General features: G+C 57.1%; 1 long non-coding RNA gene across 1 annotated transcript in view; it reads right to left on the bottom strand.

Moving 5' to 3' along the window:
- LOC129528386 (uncharacterized) overlaps window positions 1-21,712 on the bottom strand; it is a 74,031-nt gene that overhangs the window by 11,877 nt on the left and 40,442 nt on the right. Inside the window, exons 10-11 of the long non-coding RNA XR_010131261.1 lie at window positions 20,954-21,011; window positions 20,628-20,860 (exon numbers count right to left, since the gene is read on the bottom strand). This is a non-coding gene — a long non-coding RNA (uncharacterized lncRNA). The remainder of the gene's footprint in view (window positions 1-20,627; window positions 20,861-20,953; window positions 21,012-21,712) is intronic.

Raw genomic sequence — 21,712 nt, 5'->3', positions numbered from 1 at the left:
CCCTGGAACTAAAACAAGCCTAACCCTGGGCCCTGGCCCTGACCCTAAAACAAGCCTAATCCTGGGCCCTGGCCCTGAACCTACAACAACCCTAATGCTGGGCCCTGGCCCTGACCCTAAAACAAGCCTAACCCTGGTCCCTGGCCCTCACCCTAAAACAACCCTAACCGTGGGCCCTGGCCCTGACCCTAAAACAACCCTAACCCTCGGCCCTGGCCCTGACCCTAAAACAACCCTAACCCTGGGCCCTGGCCCTGACCCTAAAACAAGCCTAACCCTCGGCCCTGGCCCTGACCCTAAAACAACCCTAACCCTGGGCCCTGGCGCTGACCCTAAAACAACCCTAACCCTGGGCCCTGGCACTAAAACAAGCCTAAACCTGGGCCCAGATCTTGACCCTAAAACAACCGTAACCCTGGGCCCTGGCCCTGACCCTAAAACAACCCTAACCCTGAGCCCTGGGCCTGACCCTAAAACAACCCTAACCCTGGGCCCTGTCCTTGACCCTAAAACAAGCCTAATCCTGGGCCCTGGCCCTGACCCTAAAACAAGCCTAACCGTGGGCCCAGGACCTGACCCTAAAACAAGCCTAACCCTGGGCCCTGACCCTGACCCTAAAACAACCCTAACCCTGGGCCCTGGCCCTGACCCTAAAACAACCCTATCCCTGGGCCCTGGCCATGTCCTAAAACAACCCTAACCCTGGGCACTGACCCTAAAATAACCATAACCCTGGGCCCTGGCCCTAACCCTAAAACAACCCTAACACTGGGCCCTGGCCCTGACACGGAAACAACCCTTACCATGGACCCTGGCACTGACCATAAAACAACCGTAACCCTGGGCCTGGGCACTGACCCTAAAACAACCCTAATCCTGGACCCTGGCCCTGACCTAAAACAACCCTAAAACTGGACCCTGTCCCTGACCCTAAAACAAACGTAACCCAGGGCCCTGGCACTAAAACAAGCCTAACACTGGGCCCAGGTCCTGACCCTAAAACAACCCTAACCCTGGGCCCTGGCCCTGACCCTAAAGCAAGCCTAACCCTGGGCCCTGGCCCTGACCCTAAAACAACCCTAACCCTGGGCCCTGTCCCTGACCCTAAAACAAGCCTAACGCTCGGCCCTGGCCCTGACCCTAAAACAAGCCTAACCCTGGGCCCTGGCCCTGACCCTAAAACAAGCCTAAAGCTGGGCCCTAGCCCTGACCCTAAAACAACCCTAACCCTGGGCCCTGGCCCTGACCCTAAAACAACCCTAACCCTGGACCATGGCCCTGACCTAAAACAACGCTAAACGTGGGCCCTGGCCCTGACCCTAAAACAAGCCTAACCCTGGGCCCTCGCCCTGACCCTAAAAAAACCCTAACACTGGGCCCTGGCCCTAACCCTGACCCTAAAACAACCCTAACCCTGGGACCTGGCTCTGACCCTAAAACAAGCCTAACCCTGGGCCCTGGCCCTGACCCTAAAACAAGCCTAACCCTGGGCCCAGGTCCTGACCCTAAAACAATCCTAACCCTGGGCCCTGGCACTGACCCTAAAACAACCCTAACCCTGGGACCTGGCCCTGAACTTAAAACAACCCTAACCCTGGGCCCTGGACCTTACCCTAAAACAACCCTAAACCTGGGCCCTGGCCCTGACCCTAAAACAACCCTAACCCTGGGCCCTGGCCCTGACCCTAAAACAAGCCTAACCCTGGGCCCTGGCCATGACCCTAAAACAACCCTAAGCCTGGGCCCTGACACTGACCCTAAAACAAACCTATCCCTGGGCCCTGACCCTGACCCTAAAATAAACCCAACCATAGGCACTAACCCTAAAACAATCCTAACCCTGGGCCCTGACCCTAAATCAACCCTAACCCGGGGACCTGGCCCTGACCTAAAACAACCCTAACCCTGGGCCCAGGCCCTGAACCTAAAACAACCCTAACCCTGGGCCCTGGCCCTGACCCTAAAACAATCCTAACCCTGGGCCCTGGCCCTGACCTAAAACAACCCTAACCCTGGGCCCTGGCCCTGACCCTAAAACAAGCCTAACCCTGGGACCTGGCCCTGACCTAAAACAACCCTAACCCTGGGCCCTGGCCCTCACTTAAAACAAGCCTAACCCTGGGCCCTGGCCCTGACCCTAAAACAATCCTAACCCTGGGCCCTGACACTAAAACAACCCTAACCCTGGGCCCTGGCCCTGACACTGAAACAACCCTTACACTGGACCCTGGCCCTGACCCTAAAACAACCCTAACCCTGGGCCCTGGCCCTGACACTGAAACAACACTTACCCTGGGCCCTGGCCCTGACCCTAAAACACCCCTAAACCTGGGCCCTGTCCCTGACCCTAAAACAACCCTAATGCTGGGCCCTGGCCCTGACCAAAAACAACCCTGACCCTGGGCCCTGGCCCTGACCCTAAAACAACCCTAACCCAGGGCCCTGGCACTAAAACAAGCCTAAACCTGGGCCCAGGTCCTGAACCTAAAACAACCCTAACCCTGGGCCCTGGCCCTGACCCTAAAACAACCCTAACCCTGGGCCCTGGCACTAAAACAAGCCTAACACTTGACCCAGGTCCTGACCCTAAAACAACCCTAACCCTGGGCCCTGGCCCTGACCCCAAAAACAAGCCTAACCCTGGGCCCTGGCCCTGACCCTAAAACAACCCTAACCCTGGGCCCTGTCCCTGACCCTATAACAAGCCTAACGCTCGCCCCTACCCCTGACTCTAAAACAAGCCTAACCCTGGGCCCTGGCCCTGATCCTAAAACAAGCCTAAACCTGGGCCCTAGCCCTGATCCTAAAACAACCCTAACCCTGGTCCCTGGCCCTGACCCTAAAACAACCCTAACCCTGGGACCTGGCCCTGACCTAAAACAACCCTAACCCTGGGCCCTGGCCGTGACCTAAAACAACCCTAAACCTGGGCCCTGGCCCTGAACCTAAAACAAGCCTAACCCTGGGCCCTCGCCCTGACCCTAAAAAAACCCTAACCCTGGGCCCTGGCCCTAACCCTGACCCTAAGACAACCCTAACCCTGGGCCCTGGCTCTGACCCTAAAACAAGCCTAACCCTGGGCCCTGGCCCTGACCCTAAAACAAGCCTAACCCTGGGCCCAGGTCCTGACCCTAAAACAATCCTAACCCTGGGCCCTGGCTCTGACCCTAAAACAACCCTAACCCTAGGCCCTGGCCCTGAACTTAAAACAAGCCAAACCCTGGGCCCTGGACCTTACCCTAAAAGAAGCCTAACCCTGGGCCCTGGCCCTGACCCTAAAACAAGCCTAACCCTGGGCCCTGGCCCTGACCCTAAAACAACCCTAACGCTGGGCCCTGGCCCTTACCCTAAAACAACCCTAAACCTCGGCCCTGGCCCTGACCTTAAAACAACCCTAATGCTGGGCCCTGGCACTGACCTAAAACAACCCTGACCCTGGGCCTGGCCCTGACCCTAAAACAACCCGAACCCTGGGCCCTGGCACTAAAACCAGCCTAACCCTGGGCCCAGGACCTGACCCTAAAACAACCCTAAACCTGGGACCTGGCCCTGACCCTAAAACAACCCTAATGCTGGGACATGGCCCTGACCTAAAACAACCCTGACACAGTGCCCTGGCCCTTACCCTAAAACAACCCTAACCCTGGGCCCTGGCCCTGACCCTAAAACAAGCCTAACCCTGGGCCTTGTCCCTGACCCTGAAACAACCCTAACCCTGGGCCCTGGCCCTGACCCTAAAACAACCCTATCCCTGGGCCCTGGCCATGACCTAAAACAAACCTAACCCTGGGCCCTGGCCCTGACCCTAAAACAAGCCTAACCCTGGGCCCTGGCCCTGACCATAAAACAACCCTAACCCTGGGCCCTGTCCCTGACCCTAAAACAACCCTAACCCTCGGCCCTGGCCCTGACCCTAAAACAACCCTAATCCTGGGCCCTGGCGCTGACCTAAAACAAGCCTAACCCTGGGCCCTGGCCCTGACCCAAAAAACAACCCTAACCCTGGGCCCTGGCAGTAAAACAAGCCTCACACTGGGCCCAAGTCCAGACCCTAAAACAACCCTAACCCTGGGCCCTGGCCCAGACCCTAAAACAGGCCTAACCCTGGGCCCTGGCCCTGACCCTAAAACAACCCTAACCCTGGGCCCTATCCCTGACCCTAAAACAAGCCTAACGCTCGGCCCTGGCCCTGACCCTAAAACAGGCCTTACCCTGGGCCCTGGCCCTGACCCTAAAACAACCCTAACCCTGGGCCCTATCCCTGACCCTAAAACAAGCCTAAAGCTCGGCCCTGGCCCTGACCCTAAAACAACCCCAACCCTGGGCCCTGGCCCTGACCCTAAAACAACCCTAACCCTGGGCCCCGGCACTAAAACAAGCCTAACCCTGGGCCCTGGCCCTGACCCTAAAACAAGCCTAATCCTGGGCCCTGGCCCTGAACCTACAACAACCCTAATGCTGGGCCCTGGCCCTGACCCTAAAACAAGCCTAACCCTGGTCCCTGGCCCTCACCCTAAAACAACCCTAACAGTGGGCCCTGGCCCTGACCCTAAAACAAGCCTAACCCTCGGCCCTGGCCCTGACCCTAAAACAACCCTAAACCTGGGCCCTGGCCCTGACCCTAAAACAAGCCTAACCCTCGGCCCTGGCCCTGACCCTAAAACAACCCTAAACCTGGGCCCTGGCCCTGACCCTAAAACAACCCTAACCCTGGGCCCTGGCACTAAAACAAGCCTAAACCTGGGCACAGATCTTGACCCTAAAACAACCATAACCCTGGGCCCTGGCCCTGACCCTAAAACACCCCTAACCCTGGGCCCTGGGCCTGACCCTAAAACAACCCTAACCCTGGGCCCTGTCCTTGACCCTAAAACAAGCCTAATCCTGGGCCCTGGCCCTGACCCTAAAACAAGCCTAACCGTGGGCCCAGGACCTGACCCTAAAACAAGCCTACCCCTGGGCCCTGACCCTGACCCTAAAACAACCCTAACCCTGGGCCCTGGCCCTGACCCTAAAACAACCCTATCCCTGGGCCCTGGCCATGTCCTAAAACAACCCTAACCCTGGGCACTGACCCTAAAATAACCATAACCCTGGGCCCTGGAATAACCCTAAAACAACCCTAACACTGGGCCCTGGCCCTGACACGGAAACAACCCTTACCCTGGACCCTGGCCCTGACCTTAAAACAACCCTAAGCCTGGGCCTGGGCACTGACCCTAAAACAACCCTAATCCTGGACCCTGGCCCTGACCTAAAACAACCCTAAACCTGGACCCTGTCCCTGACCCTAAAACAACCGTAACCCTGGGCCCTGGCACTAAAACAAGCCTAACACTGGGCCCAGGTCCTGACCCTAAAACAACCCTAACCCTGGGCCCTGGCCCTGACCCTACAACAAGCCTAACCCTGGGCACTGGCCCTGACCCTAAAACAACCCTAACCCTGGGCCCTGTCCCTGACCCTAAAACAAGCCTAACGCTCGGCCCTGGCCCTGACCCTAAAACAAGCCTAACCCTGGGCCCTGGCCCTGACCCTAAAACAAGCCTAAACCTGGGCCCTAGCCCTGACCCTAAAACAACCCTAACCCTGGGCCCTGGCCCTGACCCTAAAACAACCCTAACCCTGGGACCTGGCCCTGACCTAAAACAACCCTAACCCTGGACCATGGCCCTGACCTAAAACAACCCTAAAACTGGGCCCTGGCCCTGACCCTAAAACAAGCCTAACCCTCGGCCCAGGTCCTGATCCTAAAACAACCCTAACCCTGGGCCCTGGCCCTGACCCTAAAACAACCCTAACCCAGGGCCCTGGCACTAAAACAAGCCTAACACTGGGCCCAGGTCCTGACCCTAAAACAACCCTAACCCTGGGCCCAGGCCCTGACCCTAAAACAACCCTAACCCTGGGCCCTGGCCCTGACCCTAAAACAACCCTAACTCTGGGCCTTGTCCCTGAACCTAAAACAAGCCTAACCCTGGGCCCTGGCCCTGACCCTAAAACAAGCCTAACCCTGGGCCCAGGTCCTCACCCTAAAACAATCCTAACCCTGGGCCCTGGCCCTGAACCTAAAACAACCCTAACCCTGGGCCCTGGCCCTGAACTTAAAACAACCCTAACCCTGGGCCCTGGACCTTACCCTAAAACAACCCTAAACCTGGGCCCTGGCCCTCACCCTAAAACAACCCTAAACCTGGGCCCTGGCCCTGACCCTAAAACAACCCTATCCCTGGGCCCTGGCCCTGCCCCTAAAACAAGCCTAACCCTGAGCCCTGGCCCTGACCCTGAAACAACCCTAACCCTGGGCCCTGGCCCTGACCCTAAAACAAACCTAACCCTGGGCCCTGACCCTCACCCTAAAATAAACCCAACCTTGGGCACTAACCCTGAAACAATCCTAACCCTGGGCCCTGACCCTAAAACAACCCTAACCCTGGGACCTGGCCCTGACCTAAAACAACCCTAACCCTGGGCCCTGGCCCTGACGTAAAACAACCCTAACCCTGGGCCCTGGCCGTGACCCTAAAACAAGCCTAACCCTGGGACCTGGCCCTGACCTAAAACAACCCTAACCCTGGGCCCTGGCCCTCACTTAAAACAAGCCTAACCCTGGGCCCTGGCCCGGACCCTAAAACAATCCTAACCCTGGGCTCTGACACTAAAACAACCCTAACCCTGGGCCCTGGCCCTGACACTGAAACAACCCTTACACTGGACCCTGGCCCTGACCCTAAAACAACCCTAACCCTGGGCCCTGGCCCTGACACTGAAACAACCCTTACCCTGGGCCCTGGCCCTGACCCTAAAACACCCCTAAACCTGGGCCCTGTCCCTAACCCTGAAACAACCCTAATGCTGGGCCCTGGCCCTGACCTAAAACAACCCTGACCCTGGGCCCTGGCCCTGACCCTAAAACAACCCTAACCCAGGGCCCCGGCACTAAAACAAGCCTAACCCTGGGCCCAGGTCCTGAACGTAAAACAACCCTAACCCTGGGCCCTGGCCCGGACCCTAAAACAACCCTAACCCTGGGCCCTGGCACTAAAACAACCCTAACCCTGGGCCCTGGCCCTGACCCTAAAACAAGCCTAACCCTGGGCCCTGGCCCTGACCCTAAAACAACCCTAACCCTGGGCCCTGACACTGACCCTAAAACAAACCTATCCCTGGGCCCTAACCCTGACCCTAAAATAAACCCAACCATAGGCACTAACCCTAAAACAATCCTAACCCTGGGCCCTGACCCTAAAACAACCCTAACCCTGGGACCTGGCCCTGACCTAAAACAACCCTAACCCTGGGCCCTGGCCCTGACCTAAAACAACCCTAACCCTGGGCCCTGGCCCTGACCCTAAAACAATCCTAACCCTGGGACCTGGCCCTGACCTAAAACAACCCTAACGCTGGGCCCTGGCCCTGACTTAAAACAACCCTAACCCAGGGCACTGGCCCTGACCCTAAAACAACCCTAACCCTGGGCCCTGGCACTAAAACAAGCCTAACCCTTGGCCCAGGTCCTGACCCTAAAACAACCCTAAACCTGGGCCCTGGCCCTTACCCTACAACAACCCTAACCCTGGGCCCTGGCCCTTACCCTAAAACAACCCTAACGCTGGGCCCTGGCCCTGACCCTAAAACAAGCCTAAACCTGGGCCCTGGCCCTGACCCTAAAACAACCCTAAACCTGGGCCCTGCCCTGACCGTAAAACAACCCTAACGCTGGGACCTGTCCCTGACCCTAAAACACCCCTAAACCTGGGCCCTGGCCCTGACCTTAAAACAACCCTAATGCTGGGCCCTGGCACTGACCTAAAACAACCCTGACCCTGGGCCCTGACCCTGACCCTAAAACAACCCGAACCCTGGGCCCTGGCACTAAAACAAGCCTAACCCTGGGCCCTGGAACTGACACTGAAACAACCCTTACACTGGACCCTGGCCCTGACCCTAAAACAACCCTAACCCAGGGCCCTGGCACTAAAACAAGCCTAACCCTGGGCCCAGGTCCTGAACCTAAAACAACCCTAACCCTGGGCCCTGGCCCTGACCCTAAAACAAGCATAACCCTGGGCCCTGGCCCTGACCCTAAAACAACCCTAAGTCTGGGCCCTGGCCCTGACCCTAAAACAAGCCTAACCCTGGGCACTGTCCCTGACCCTAAAACACCCCTAAACCTGGGCCCTGGCCCTGACCTAAAAACAACCCTAATGCTGGGCCCTGGCACTGACCTAAAACAACCCTGACCCTGGGCCCTGGCCCTGACCCTAAAACAACCCGAACCCTGGGCCCTGGCACTAAAACAAGCCTAACCCTGGGCCCTGGCCCTGACACTGAAACAACCCTTACACAGGACCCAGGCCCTGACCCTAAAACAACCCTAACCCTGGGCCCTGGCCCTGACACTGAAACAACCCTTACCCTGGGCGCTGGCCCTGACCCTAAAACACCCCTAAACCTGGGCCCTGTCCATGACCCTAAAACAACCCTAACCCTGGGCCCTGACCCTGACCCTAAAACAACCCTAACCCTGGGCCCTGGCCCTGACCCTAAAACAACCCTATCCCTGGGCCCTGGCCATGTCCTAAAACAACCCTAACACTGGGCACTGACCCTAAAATAACCATAACCCTGGGCCCTGGCCCTAACCCTAAAACAACCCTAAACCTGGGCCCTGGCCCTGACACGGAAACAACCCTTACCCTGGACCCTGGCCCTGACCTTAAAACAACCCTAACACTGGGCCTGGGCATTGACCCTAAAACAACCCTAATCCTGGACCCTGGCCCTGACCTAAAACAACCCTAAATCTGGACCCTGTCCCTGACCCTAAAACAACCGTAACCCTGGGCCCTGGCACTAAAACAAGCCTAACACTGGGCCCAGGTCCTGACCCTAAAACAACCCTAACCCTGGGCCCTGGCCCTGACCCTAAAACAAGCCTAACCCTGGGCCCTGGCCCTGACCCTAAAACAACCCTAACCGTGGGCCCTGTCCCTGACCCGAAAACAAGCCTAACGCTCGGCCCTGGCCCTGACCCTAAAACAAGCCTAACCCTGGGCCCTGGCACTGACCCTAAAACAAGCCTAAACCTGGGCCCTAGCCCTGACCCTAAAACAACCCTAACCCTGGGCCCTGGCCCTGACCCTAAAACAACCCTAACCCTGGGCCCTGGCCCTGACCTAAAACAACCCTAACCCTGGACCATGGCCCTGACCTAAAACAACCCTAAACCTGGGCCCTGGCCCTGACCCTAAAACAAGCCTAACCCTGGGCCCTCGCCCTGACCCTAAAAAAACCCTAACCCTGGGCCCTGGCCCTAACCCTGACCCTAAAACAACCCTAACCCTGGGACCTGGCTCTGACCCTAAAACAAGCCTAACCCTGGGCCCTGGCCCTGACCCTAAAACAAGCCTAACCCTGGGCCCAGGTCCTGACCCTAAAACAATCCTAACCCTGGGCCCTGGCCCTGACCCTAAAACAACCGTAACCCTGGGCCCTGGCCCTGAACTTAAAACAACCCTAACCCAGGGCCCTGGACCTTACCCAAAAACAACCCTAAACCTGGGCCCTGGCCCTGACCCTAAAACAACCCTAACCCTGGTCCCTGGCCCTGACCCTAAAACAAGCCTAACCCTGGGCCCTGGCCCTGACCCTAAAACAACCCTAACCCTGGGCCCTGACACTGACCCTAAAACAAACCTATCCCTGGGCCCTGAACCTGACCCTAAAATAAACCCAACCATAGGCACTAACACTAAAACAATCCTAACCCTGGGCCATGACCCTAAAACAACCCTAACCCTGGGACCAGGCCCTGACCTAAAACAACCCTAACCCTGGGCCCTGGCCCTGACCTAAAACAACCCTAACCCTGGGCCCTGGCCCTGACCCTAAAAGAAGCCTAACCCTGGGACCTGGCCCTGACCTAAAACGACCCTAACGCTGGGCCCTGGCCCTGACTTAAAACAACCCTAACCCTGGGCCCTGGCACTAAAACAAGCCTAACCCTGGGCCCAGGTCCTGACACTAAAACAACCCTAACCCTGGGCCCTGGCCCTGACCCTACAACAACCCTAACCCTGGGCCCTGGCCCTGAACCTAAAACAACCCTAACGCTGGGCCCTGGCCCTGACCCTAAAACAAGCCTAACCCTGGGCCCTGGCCCTGACCCTAAAACAACCCTAACCCTGGGCCCTGTCCCTGACCCTAAAACAAGCCTAACCCTGGGCCCTGGCCCTGACCCTAAAACAACCCTAACCCTGGGCCCTGGCCCTGACCCTAAAAGAAGCCTAACCCTGGGCCCTGGCCCTGACCTTAAAACAACCCTAACCCTGGGCCCTGGCCTTTACCCTAAAACAACCCTATCCCTGGGCCCTGGCCCTGACCCTAAAACAAGCCTAACCCTGGGCCCTGGCCCTGACCCTAAAACAAGCCTAACCCTGGGCCCTGGCCCTGACCCTAAAACAAGCCTAACCCTGGGCCCTGGCCCTGACCCTAAAACAACCCTAACCCTGGGCCCTGTCCCTGACCCTAAAACAAGCCTAACCCTGGGCCCTGGCCCTGACCCTAAAACAAGCCTAACCCTGGGCCCTGCCCTGACCGTAAAACAACCCTAACGCTGGGCCCTGTCCCTGACCCTAAAACACCCCTAAACCTGGGCCCTGGCCCTGACCTTAAAACAACCCTAATGCTGGGCCCTGGCACTGACCTAAAACAACCCTGACCCTGGGCCCTGACCCTGACCCTAAAACAACCCGAACCCTGGGCCCTGGCCCTGACCTAAAACAACCCTAACCCTGGACCATGGCCCTGACCTAAAACAACCCTAAACCTGGGCCCTGGCCCTGACCCTAAAACAAGCCTAACCCTGGGCCCTCGCCCTGACCCTAAAAAAACCCTAACCCTGGGCCCTGGCCCTAACCCTGACCCTAAAACAACCCTAACCCTGGGACCTGGCTCTGACCCTAGAACAAGCCTAACCCTGGGCCCTGGCCCTGACCCTAAAACAAGCCTAACCCTGGGCCCAGGTCCTGACCCTAAAACAATCCTAACCCTGGGCCCTGGCCCTGACCCTAAAACAACCCTAACCCTGGGCCCTGGCCCTGAACTTAAAACAACCCTAACCCTGGGCCCTGGACCTTACCCTAAAACAACCCTAAACCTGGGCCCTGGCCCTGACCCTAAAACAACCCTAACCCTGGGCCCTGGCCCTGACCCTAAAACAAGCCTAACCCTGGGCCCTGGCCCTGACCCTAAAACAACCCTAACCCTGGGCCCTGACACTGACCCTAAAACAAACCTATCCCTGGGCCCTGAACCTGACCCTAAAATAAACCCAACCATAGGCACTAACCCTAAAACAATCCTAACCCTGGGCCCTGACCCTAAAACAACCCTAACCCTGGGACCTGGCCCTGACCTAAAACAACCCTAACCCTGGGCCCTGGCCCTGACCTAAAACAACCCTAACCCTGGGCCCTGGCCCTGACCCTAAAAGAAGCCTAACCCTGGGACCTGGCCCTGACCTAAAACAACCCTAACGCTGGGCCCTGGCCCTGACTTAAAACAACCCTAACCCTGGGCCCTGGCACTAAAACAAGCCTAACCCTGGGCCCAGGTCCTGACCCTAAAACAACCCTAACCCTGGGCCCTGGCCTTGACCCTACAACAACCCTAACCCTGGGCCCTGGCCCTGAACCTAAAACAACCCTAACGCTGGGCCCTGGCCCTGACCCTAAAACAAGCCTAACCCTGGGCCCTGGCCCTGACCCTAAAACAACCCTAACCCTGGGCCCTGGCCCTGACCCTAAAACAAGCCTAACCCTGGGCCCTGGCCCTGACCCTAAAACAACCCTAACCCTGGGCCCTGGCCCTGACCCTAAAAGAAGCCGAACCCTGGGCCCTGGCCCTGACCCTAAAACAACCCTAACCCTGGGCCCTGGCCTTGACCCTAAAACAACCCTATCCCTGGGCCCTGGCCCTGACCCTAAAACAAGCCTAACCCTGGGCCCTGGCCCTGACCCTAAAACAAGCCTAACCCTGGGCCCTGGCCCTGACCCTAAAACAAGCCTAACCCTGGGCCCTGGCCCTGACCCTAAAACAACCCTAACCCTGGGCCCTGTCCCTGACCCTAAAACAAGCCTAACCCTGGGCCCTGGCCCTGACCCTAAAACAAGCCTAACCCTGGGCCCTGCCCTGACCGTAAAACAACCCTAACGCTGGGCCCTGTCCCTGACCCTAAAACACCCCTAAACCTGGGCCCTGGCCCTGACCTTAAAACAACCCTAATGCTGGGCCCTGGCACTGACCTAAAACAACCCTGACCATGGGCCCTGGCCCTGACCCTAAAACAACCCGAACCCTGGGCCCTGGCACTAAAACAAGCCTAACCCTGGGCCCTGGCCCTGACACTGAAACAACCCTTACCCTGGGCCCTGGCCCTGACCCTAAAACACCCCTAAACATGGCCCTGTCCATGACCCTAAAACAACCCTAATGCTGGGCCCTGGCCCTGACCTAAAACAACCCTGACCCTGGGCCCTGGCCCTGACCCTAAAACAACCCTAACCCAGGGCCCTGGCACTAAAACAAGCCTAACCCTGGGCCCAGGTCCTGAACCTAAAACAACCCTAAACCTGGGCCCTGGCCCTGACCCTAAAACAACCCTAACCCTGGGCCCTGGCACTAAAACAAGCCTAACCCTGGGCCCAGGTCCTGACCCTAAAACAACCCTAACCCTGGGCCCTGGCCCTGACCCTAAAACAAGCCTAACCCTGCGCCCTGGCCCTGACCCTAAAACAACCCTAACTCTGGGTCCTGTCCCTGACCCTAAAACAAGCCTAACCCTGGGCCCTGGCCCAGACCCTAAAACAACCCTAACCCTGGGCCCTGACCCTGACCCTAAAACAAACCTAACCCTGGGCCCTGACCCTCACCCTAAAATAAACCCAACCATGGGCACTAACCCTGAAACAATCCTAACCCTGGGCCCTGACCCTAAAACAACCCTAACCCTGGGACCTGGCCCTGACCTAAAACAACCCTAACCCTGGGCCCTGGCCCTGACCTAAAACAACCCTAACCCTGGGCCCTGGCCCTGACCCTAAAACAAGCCTAACCCTGGGACGTGGCCCTGACCTAAAACAAGCCTAAACCTGGGCCCTGGCCCTGACCCTAAAACAATCCTAACCCTGGGCCCTGACCCTAAAACAACCCTAACCCTGGGCCCAGGCCCTGACACTGAAACAACCCTTACACTGGACCCTGGCCCTGACCCTAAAACAACCCTAACCCTGGGCCCTGGCCCTGACACTGAAACAACCCTTACCCTGGGCGTGGCCCTGACCCTAAAACACCCCTAAACCTGGGCCCTGTCCCTGACCCTAAAACAACCCTAATGCTGGGCCCTGGCCCTGACCTAAAACAACCCTGACCCTGGGCCCTGGCCCTGACCCTAAAACAACCCTAACCCAGGGCCCTGGCACTAAAACAAGCCTAACCCTGGGCCCAGGTCCTGAACCTATAACAACCCTAACCCTGGGCCCTGGCCCTGACCCTAAAACAAGCCTAACCCTGGGCCCTGTCCCTGACCCTAAAACAAGCCTAACCCTGGGCCCTGGCCCTGACCCTAAAACAAGACTAACCCTGGGCCCTGGCCCTGACCCTAAAAAAACCCTAACCCTGGGCCCTGTCCTTGACCCTAAAACAAGCCTAACCTTGGGCCCTGGCCCTGACCATAAAACAAGCCTAACCCTGGGCCCTGCCCTGACCGTAAAACAACCCTAACGCGGGGCACTGTCCCTGACCCTAAAACACCCCTAAACCTGGGCCCTGGCCCTGACCTTAAAACAACCCTAATGCTGGGCCCTGGCACTGACCTAAAACAACCCTGACCCTGGGCCCTGGCCCTGACCCTAAAACAACCCGAACCCTGGGCCCTGGCACTAAAACAAGCCTAACCCTGGGCCCTGGCCCTGACACTGAAACAACCCTTACACAGGACCCAGGCCCTGACCCTAAAACAACCCTAACAATGGGCCCTGGCCCTGACACTGAAACAACCCTTACCCTGGGCGCTGGCCCTGACCCTAAAACACCCCTAAACCTGGGCCCTGTCCATGACCCTAAAACAACCCTAATGCTGAGCCCTGGCCCTGACCTAAAACAACCCTGACCCTGGGCGCAGGCCCTGACCCTAAAACAACCCTAACCCAGGGCCCTGGCACTAAAACAAGCCTAACCCTGGGCCCAGGTCCTGAACCTAAAACAACCCTAAACCTGGGCCCTGGGCCGGACCCTAAAACAACCCTAACCCTGGGCCCTGTCCTTGACCCTAAAACAAGCCTAATCCTGGGCCCTGGCCCTGACCCTAAAACAAGCCTAACCGTGGGCCCAGGACCTGACCCTAAAACAAGCCTAACCCTGGGCCCTGACCCTGACCCTAAAACAACCCTAACCCTGGGCCCTGGCCCTGACCCTAAAACAACCCTATCCCTGGGCCCTGGCCATGTCCTAAAACAACCCTAACCCTGGGCACTGACCCTAAAATAACCATAACCCTGGGCCCTGGCCCTAACCCTAAAACAACCCTAAACCTGGGCCCTGGCCCTGACACGGAAACAACCCTTACCCTGGACCCTGGCCCTGACCTTAAAACAACCCTAACACTGGGCCTGGGCATTGACCCTAAAACAACCCTAATCCTGGACCCTGGCCCTGACCTAAAACAACCCTAAACCTGGACCCTGTCCCTGACCCTAAAACAACCGTAACCCTGGGCCCTGGCACTAAAACAAGCCTAACACTGGGCCCAGGTCCTGACCCTAAAACAACCCTAAACCTGGGCCCTGGCCCTGACCCTAAAACAAGCCTAACCCTGGGCCCTGGCCCTGACCCTAAAACAACCCTAACCGTGGGCCCTGTCCCTGACCCGAAAACAAGCCTAACGCTCGGCCCTGGCCCTGACCCTAAAACAAGCCTAACCCTGGGCCCTGGCACTGACCCTAAAACAAGCCTAAACCTGGGCCCTAGCCCTGACCCTAAAACAACCCTAACCCTGGGCCCTGGCCCTGACCCTAAAACAACCCTAACCCTGGGCCCTGGCCCTGACCTAAAACAACCCTAACCCTGGACCATGGCCCTGACCTAAAACAACCCTAAACCTGGGCCCTGGCCCTGACCCTAAAACAAGCCTAACCCTGGGCCCTCGCCCTGACCCTAAAAAAACCCTAACCCTGGGCCCTGGCCCTAACCCTGACCCTAAAACAACCCTAACCCTGGGACCTGGCTCTGACCCTAAAACAAGCCTAACCCTGGGCCCTGGCCCTGACCCTAAAAGAAGCCTAACCCTGGGCCCAGGTCCTGACCCTAAAACAATCCTAACCCTGGGCCCTGGCCCTGAACTTAAAACAACCCTAACCCAGGGCCCTGGACCTTACCCTAAAACAACCCTAAACCTGGGCCCTGGCCCTGACCCTAAAACAACCCTAACCCTGCGCCCTGGCCCTGACCCTAAAACAAGCCTAACCCTGGGCCCTGGCCCTGACCCTAAAACAACCCTAACCCTGGGCCCTGACACTGACCCTAAAACAAACCTATCCCTGGGCCCTGAACCTGACCCTAAAATAAACCCAACCATAGGCACTAACACTAAAACAATCCTAACCCTGGGCCATGACCCTAAAACAACCCTAACCCTGGGACCAGGCCCTGACCTAAAACAACCCTAACCCTGGGCCCTGGCCCTGACCTAAAACAACCCTAACCCTGGGCCCTGGCCCTGACCCTAAAACAAGCGTAACCCTGGGACCTGGCCCTGACCTAAAACGACCCTAACGCTGGGCCCTGGCCCTGACTTAAAACAACCCTAACCCTGGGCCCTGGCACTAAAACAAGCCTAACCCTGGGCCCAGGTCCTGACCCTAAAACAACCCTAACCCTGGGCCCTGGCCCTGACCCTACAACAACCCTAACCCTGGGCCCTGGCCCTGAACCTAAAACAACCCTAACGCTGGGCCCTGGCCCTGACCCTAAAACAAGCCTAACCCTGGGCCCTGGCCCTGACCCTAAAACAACCCTAACCCTGGGCCCTGTCCCTGACCCTAAAACAAGCCTAACCATGGGCCCTGGCCCTGACCCTAAAACAAGCCTAACCCTGGGCCCTGGCCCTGACCCTAAAACAACCCTAACCCTGGGCCCTGTCCCTGACCCTAAAACAAGCCTAACCCTGGGCCCTGGCCCTGACCCTAAAAGAAGCCTAACCCTGGGCCCTGGCCCTGACCTTAAAACAACCCTAACCCTGGGCCCTGGCCTTTACCCTAAGACAACCCTATCCCTGGGCCCTGGCCCTGACCCTAAAACAAGCCTAACCCTGGGCCCTGGCCCTGACCCTAAAACAAGCCTAACCCTGGGCCCTGGCCCTGACCCTAAAACAAGCCTAACCCTGGGCCCTGGCCCTGACCCTAAAACAACCCTAACCCTGGGCCCTGTCCCTGACCCTAAAACAAGCCTAACCCTGGGTCCTGGCCCTGACCCTAAAACAAGCCTAACCCTGGGCCCTGCCCTGACCGTAAAACAACCCTAACGCTGGGCCCTGTCCCTGACCCTAAAACACCCCTAAACCTGGGCCCTGGCCCTGACCTTAAAACAACCCTAATGCTGGGCCCTGGCACTGACCTAAAACAACCCTGACCCTGGGACCTGGCCCTGACCCTAAAACAACCCGAACCCTGGGCCCTGGCCCTGACCTAAAACAACCCTAACCCTGGACCATGGCCCTGACCTAAAACAACCCTAAACCTGGGCCCTGGCCCTGACCCTAAAACAAGCCTAACCCTGGGCCCTCGCCCTGACCCTAAAAAAACCCTAACCCTGGGCCCTGGCCCTAACCCTGACCCTAAAACAACCCTAACCCTGGGCCCTGTCCCTGACCCTAAAACACCCCTAAACCTGGGCCCTGGCCCTGACCTTAAAACAACCCTAATGCTGGGCCCTGGCACTGACCTAAAACAACCCTGACCATGGGCCCTGGCCCTGACCCTAAAACAACCCGAACCCTGGGCCCTGGCACTAAAACAAGCCTAACCCTGGGCCCTGGCCCTGACACTGAAACAACCCTTACCCTGGGCCCTGGCCCTGACCCTAAAACACCCCTAAACATGGCCCTGTCCATGACCCTAAAACAACCCTAATGCTGGGCCCTGGCCCTGACCTAAAACAACCCTGACCCTGGGCCCTGGCCCTGACCCTAAAACAACCCTAACCCAGGGCCCTGGCACTAAAACAAGCCTAACCCTGGGCCCAGGTCCTGAACCTAAAACAACCCTAAACCTGGGCCCTGGCCCTGACCCTAAAACAACCCTAACCCTGGGCCCTGGCACTAAAACAAGCCTAACCCTGGGCCCAGGTCCTGACCCTAAAACAACCCTAACCCTGGGCCCTGGCCCTGACCCTAAAACAAGCCTAACCCTGCGCCCTGGCCCTGACCCTAAAACAACCCTAACTCTGGGTCCTGTCCCTGACCCTAAAACAAGCCTAACCCTGGGCCCTGGCCCAGACCCTAAAACAACCCTAACCCTGGGCCCTGACCCTGACCCTAAAACAAACCTAACCCTGGGCCCTGACCCTCACCCTAAAATAAACCCAACCATGGGCACTAACCCTGAAACAACCCTAACCCTGGGACCTGGCCCTGACCTAAAACAACCCTAACCCTGGGCCCTCGCCCTGACCTAAAACAACCCTAACCCTGGGCCCTGGCCCTGACCCTAAAACAAGCCTAACCCTGGGACCTGGCCCTGACCTAAAACAAGCCTAACCCTGGGCCCTGGCCCTGACCCTAAAACAATCCTAACCCTGGGCCCTGACCCTAAAACAACCCTAACCCTGGGCCCAGGCCCTGACACTGAAACAACCCTTACACTGGACCCTGGCCCTGACCCTAAAACAACCCTAACCCTGGGCCCTGGCCCTGACACTGAAACAACCCTTACCCTGGGCGTGGCCCTGACCCTAAAACACCCCTAAACCTGGGCCCTGTCCCTGACCCTAAAACAACCCTAATGCTGGGCCCTGGCCCTGACCTAAAACAACCCTGACCCTGGGCCCTGGCCCTGACCCTAAAACAACCCTAACCCAGGGCCCTGGCACTAAAACAAGCCTAACCCTGGGCCCAGGTCCTGAACCTAAAACAACCCTAACCCTGGGCCCTGGCCCTGACCCTAAAACAACCCTAACCCTGGGCCCTGGCACTAAAACAAGCCTAACACTGGGCCCAGGTCCTGACCCTAAAACAACCCTAACCCTGGGCCCTGGCCCTGACCCTAAAACAAGCCTAACCCTGGGCCCTGGCCCTGACCCTAAAACAACCCTAACCCTGGGCCCAGTCCCTGACCCTAAAACAAGCCTAACGCTCGGCCCTGGCCCTGACCCTAAAACAAGCCTAACCCTGGGCCCTGGACCTGACCCTAAAACAAGCCTAAACCTGGGCCCTAGCCCTGACCCTAAACCAACCCTAACCCTGGGCCCTGGCCCTGACCCTAAAACAACCCTAACCCTGGGCCCTGGCCCTGACCCTAAAACAACCCTAACCCTGGGACCTGGCCCTGACATAAAACAACCCTAACCCTGGGCCCTGGCCCTGACCTAAAACAACCCTAAACCTGGGCCCTGGCCCTGAACCTAAAACAAGCCTAACCCTGGGCCCTCGCCCTGACCCTAAAAAAACCCTAACCCTGGGCCCTGGCCCTAACCCTGACCCTAAAACAAGCCTAACCCTGGGCCCTGGCCCTGACCCTAAAACAACCCTAACGCTGGGCCCTGGCCCTTACCCTAAAACACCCCTAAACCTGGGCCCTGGCCCTGACCTTAAAACAACCCTAATGCTGGGCCCTGGCATTGACCTAAAACAACCCTGACCCTGGGCCCTGGCCCTGACCCTAAAAAAACCCTAACCCTGGGCCCTGGCACTAAAACAAGCCTATCCCTGGGCCCAGGTCCTGACCCTATAACAACCCTAACCCTGGGCCCTGGCCCTGACCCTAAAACAACCCTAACCCTGGGCCCTGGCCCTGACCCTAAAACAAGCCTAACCCTGGGCCCTGGCCCTGACCCTAAAACAACCCTAACCCTGGGCCCTGGCCCTGACCCTTAAACAACCCTAACCCTGGGCCCTGGCCCTGACCCTAAAAGAACCCTAAACCTGAACACTGGCCCTGACCCTAAAACAACCCTAACCCTGGGCCCTGGCCCTGACCCTAAAACAAGCCTAACCCTGGGCCCTGGCCCTGACCCTAAAACAACCCTAACCCTGGGCCCTGGCCCTGACCCTTAAACAACCCTAACCCTGGGCCCTGGCCCTGACCCTAAAAGAACCCTAACCCTGAACACTGGCCCCGACCCTAAAACAAGCCTAACCCTGGGCCCTGGCCCTGACCCTAAAGCAACCCTAACCCTGGGCCATGGCCCTGACTCTAAAACAACCTTAACCCTGGGCCCTGTCCCTGACCCTAAAACAAGCCTAAACCTGGGCCCTGGCCCTGACCCTAAAACAGGCCTAACCCTGGGCCCTGGTCCTGACCCTAAAACAAACCCAAGCCTGGGCCCTCACCCTAAAACAACCCTAACCTTGGTCCCTGACCCTAAAACAACCCTAACCCTGCGCCCTGACCATAAAACAACCCTAACCCTGGGCCCTGACCCTAAAACAACCCTAACCCTGGGCCCTGATCCTAAAACAACCCTAACCCTGGGCCCCGATCCGAAAAAAACCCTAACCCTGGGCCTCGACCCTAAAACAAACCTAACCCTGGGCCCCGGCCCTGACCCTAAAACAAGCCTAACCCTGGGCCCTGGCCCTGACCCTGAAACAACCCTAACCCTGGACCCTGGCCCAAATTGTAATGACGTCTGTTCGGCAAAATTCCATATAAGCATAGTATAAATTAATAAAGCAAATCGTGATAAATTAGTACGATTCACTTTCTGGAGTTTCTGACAATAAAAGTAAGGAAAATGCAGAACACAAAGACAGAGAGTAAAAAGAGAAATTAGGAAAGCATTCTACATGTTTAATAGGAAGACACTGGCCGTGTTCGTGCAGCGGCAGAATGTCGTGACATGACATACCTTGGAGAGAAGTTAACAGATGAGGAAGTTGATAAAAATCATCAGAGAAGCAAAATACTGGTAGCGACACTCAAGGAAACCACGAAATTTCCATAACTTATGTCAGCAAAGTGGGAATATTGTACAGTGTGTGTTGAAGTTCCTATACAACATTGTTTATCTGCCGTTTGTTTGTTTGTAAGGAATGTATATACTAACAGTTCTTCTTGCTGTCAAAAGAATATGTGTGAATAAGTCATTTTAACTTATTCTTCTGTTTTTCTTTTATCTTCCTGCCATCATCCCACAGCCTTACTTTAGAAATTTTTTCTTTAGAAAATTGAACAAGTGCCCCTTGTGGTGGCACATACCTCGAGGATGGGAGGCAGGGGTGGAAGGGTCACTTGAGGCCATTAGTTTGACACCAGCCTGGCCAACAAAGTGAGACCCCATGTCTGCAAAACAATTTAAAAATTAGCCAAGTATCGTCATGTATACCTACAGTCCCAGCTACCTCAACTTACGGAGAAAGTTCAGGGCCTGGAGAGAAGGCTGGGTGGCAGGAGCTGGGTCTAAAGAGGCCATTGTAACGATGGAGCTGTGCCTGTGGAGGCTGTTGTGAGGCAGTAGGCTCATCTGCAGAGACTGCCGTGAGGTAGGGTATGGGCCTAAATAGGCCATTGTGAGTCATGAGCTTGGTCTGTAGAGGCTGACTGGAGAGAGTTCTGGGCCTGGCGAGGCTGCCGGGAGGTAGGAGCTGGGCCAAAAGATTTAAGCACATTTACGTTTATTAGGCACTTCATTTCCATTATTACACTGGAATATATAATAAAATAATTATAGAACTCACCATAATGTAGAATCAGTGGGCGTGTTAAGCTTGTTTTCCTGAAACTGGGTGGTCCCACCTGAGCGTGATGGGAGAAAGTGACAGATCAATAGGTATTAGATTCTCATAAGCACAGCGCAACCTAGATCCCTCACATGCACGGTTCACAACAGGGTGCGTTCTCCTATGAGAATCTAATGCTGCTGCTCATCTGAGAAGGTGGAGCTCAGGCGGGAATGTGAGCAAAGGGGAGTGGCTGTAAATACAGACGAAGCTTCCCTCACTCCCTCACTCGACACCACTCACCTGCTGTGTGGCTCCTTACGGCTCCATGGCTCAGGGGTTGGGGACCCCTGCTCAAGTGCATCCAAAGCGACCCTTCCCACACCAGTCTTCATAGTAGTCAAGGGCAACAACCACTTAGCTCCCAAGGCATGTGCCTCAGCTGGCATTTCATCACAATCAACAGTAAGTGGTAGCTTGAGTCACTGTGAGGTCACTTCCTGGAAATCACCCTAACCCTGGGCCCTGACCCTAAAACCCTAACCCTGGGTCCTGACCCTAAAATCCTAACCCTGGGACCTGACCCTAAAACCCTAACCCTGGGCCCTGACCCTAAAAACCTAACCCTGGGCCCAGGCCCAGACCGAAAAACCCTAACCCTGGGCCCTGGCCCTGACCCTAAAACCCTAACCCTGGGCCCTGACCCTGACCCTAAAACCCTAACCCTGGGCCCAGGTCCTGACCCTAAAACCCTAACCCTGGGCACTGACCCTAACC

This window comes from Gorilla gorilla, chromosome 17 (genome assembly GCF_029281585.2).
Source record: "Gorilla gorilla gorilla isolate KB3781 chromosome 17, NHGRI_mGorGor1-v2.1_pri, whole genome shotgun sequence".
Classification (NCBI taxonomy): Eukaryota; Metazoa; Chordata; class Mammalia; order Primates; family Hominidae; genus Gorilla; species Gorilla gorilla.
The sequence above is the reverse complement of the archived record's forward strand: the minus strand, read 5'-3'. Positions and strand labels throughout refer to the sequence as shown.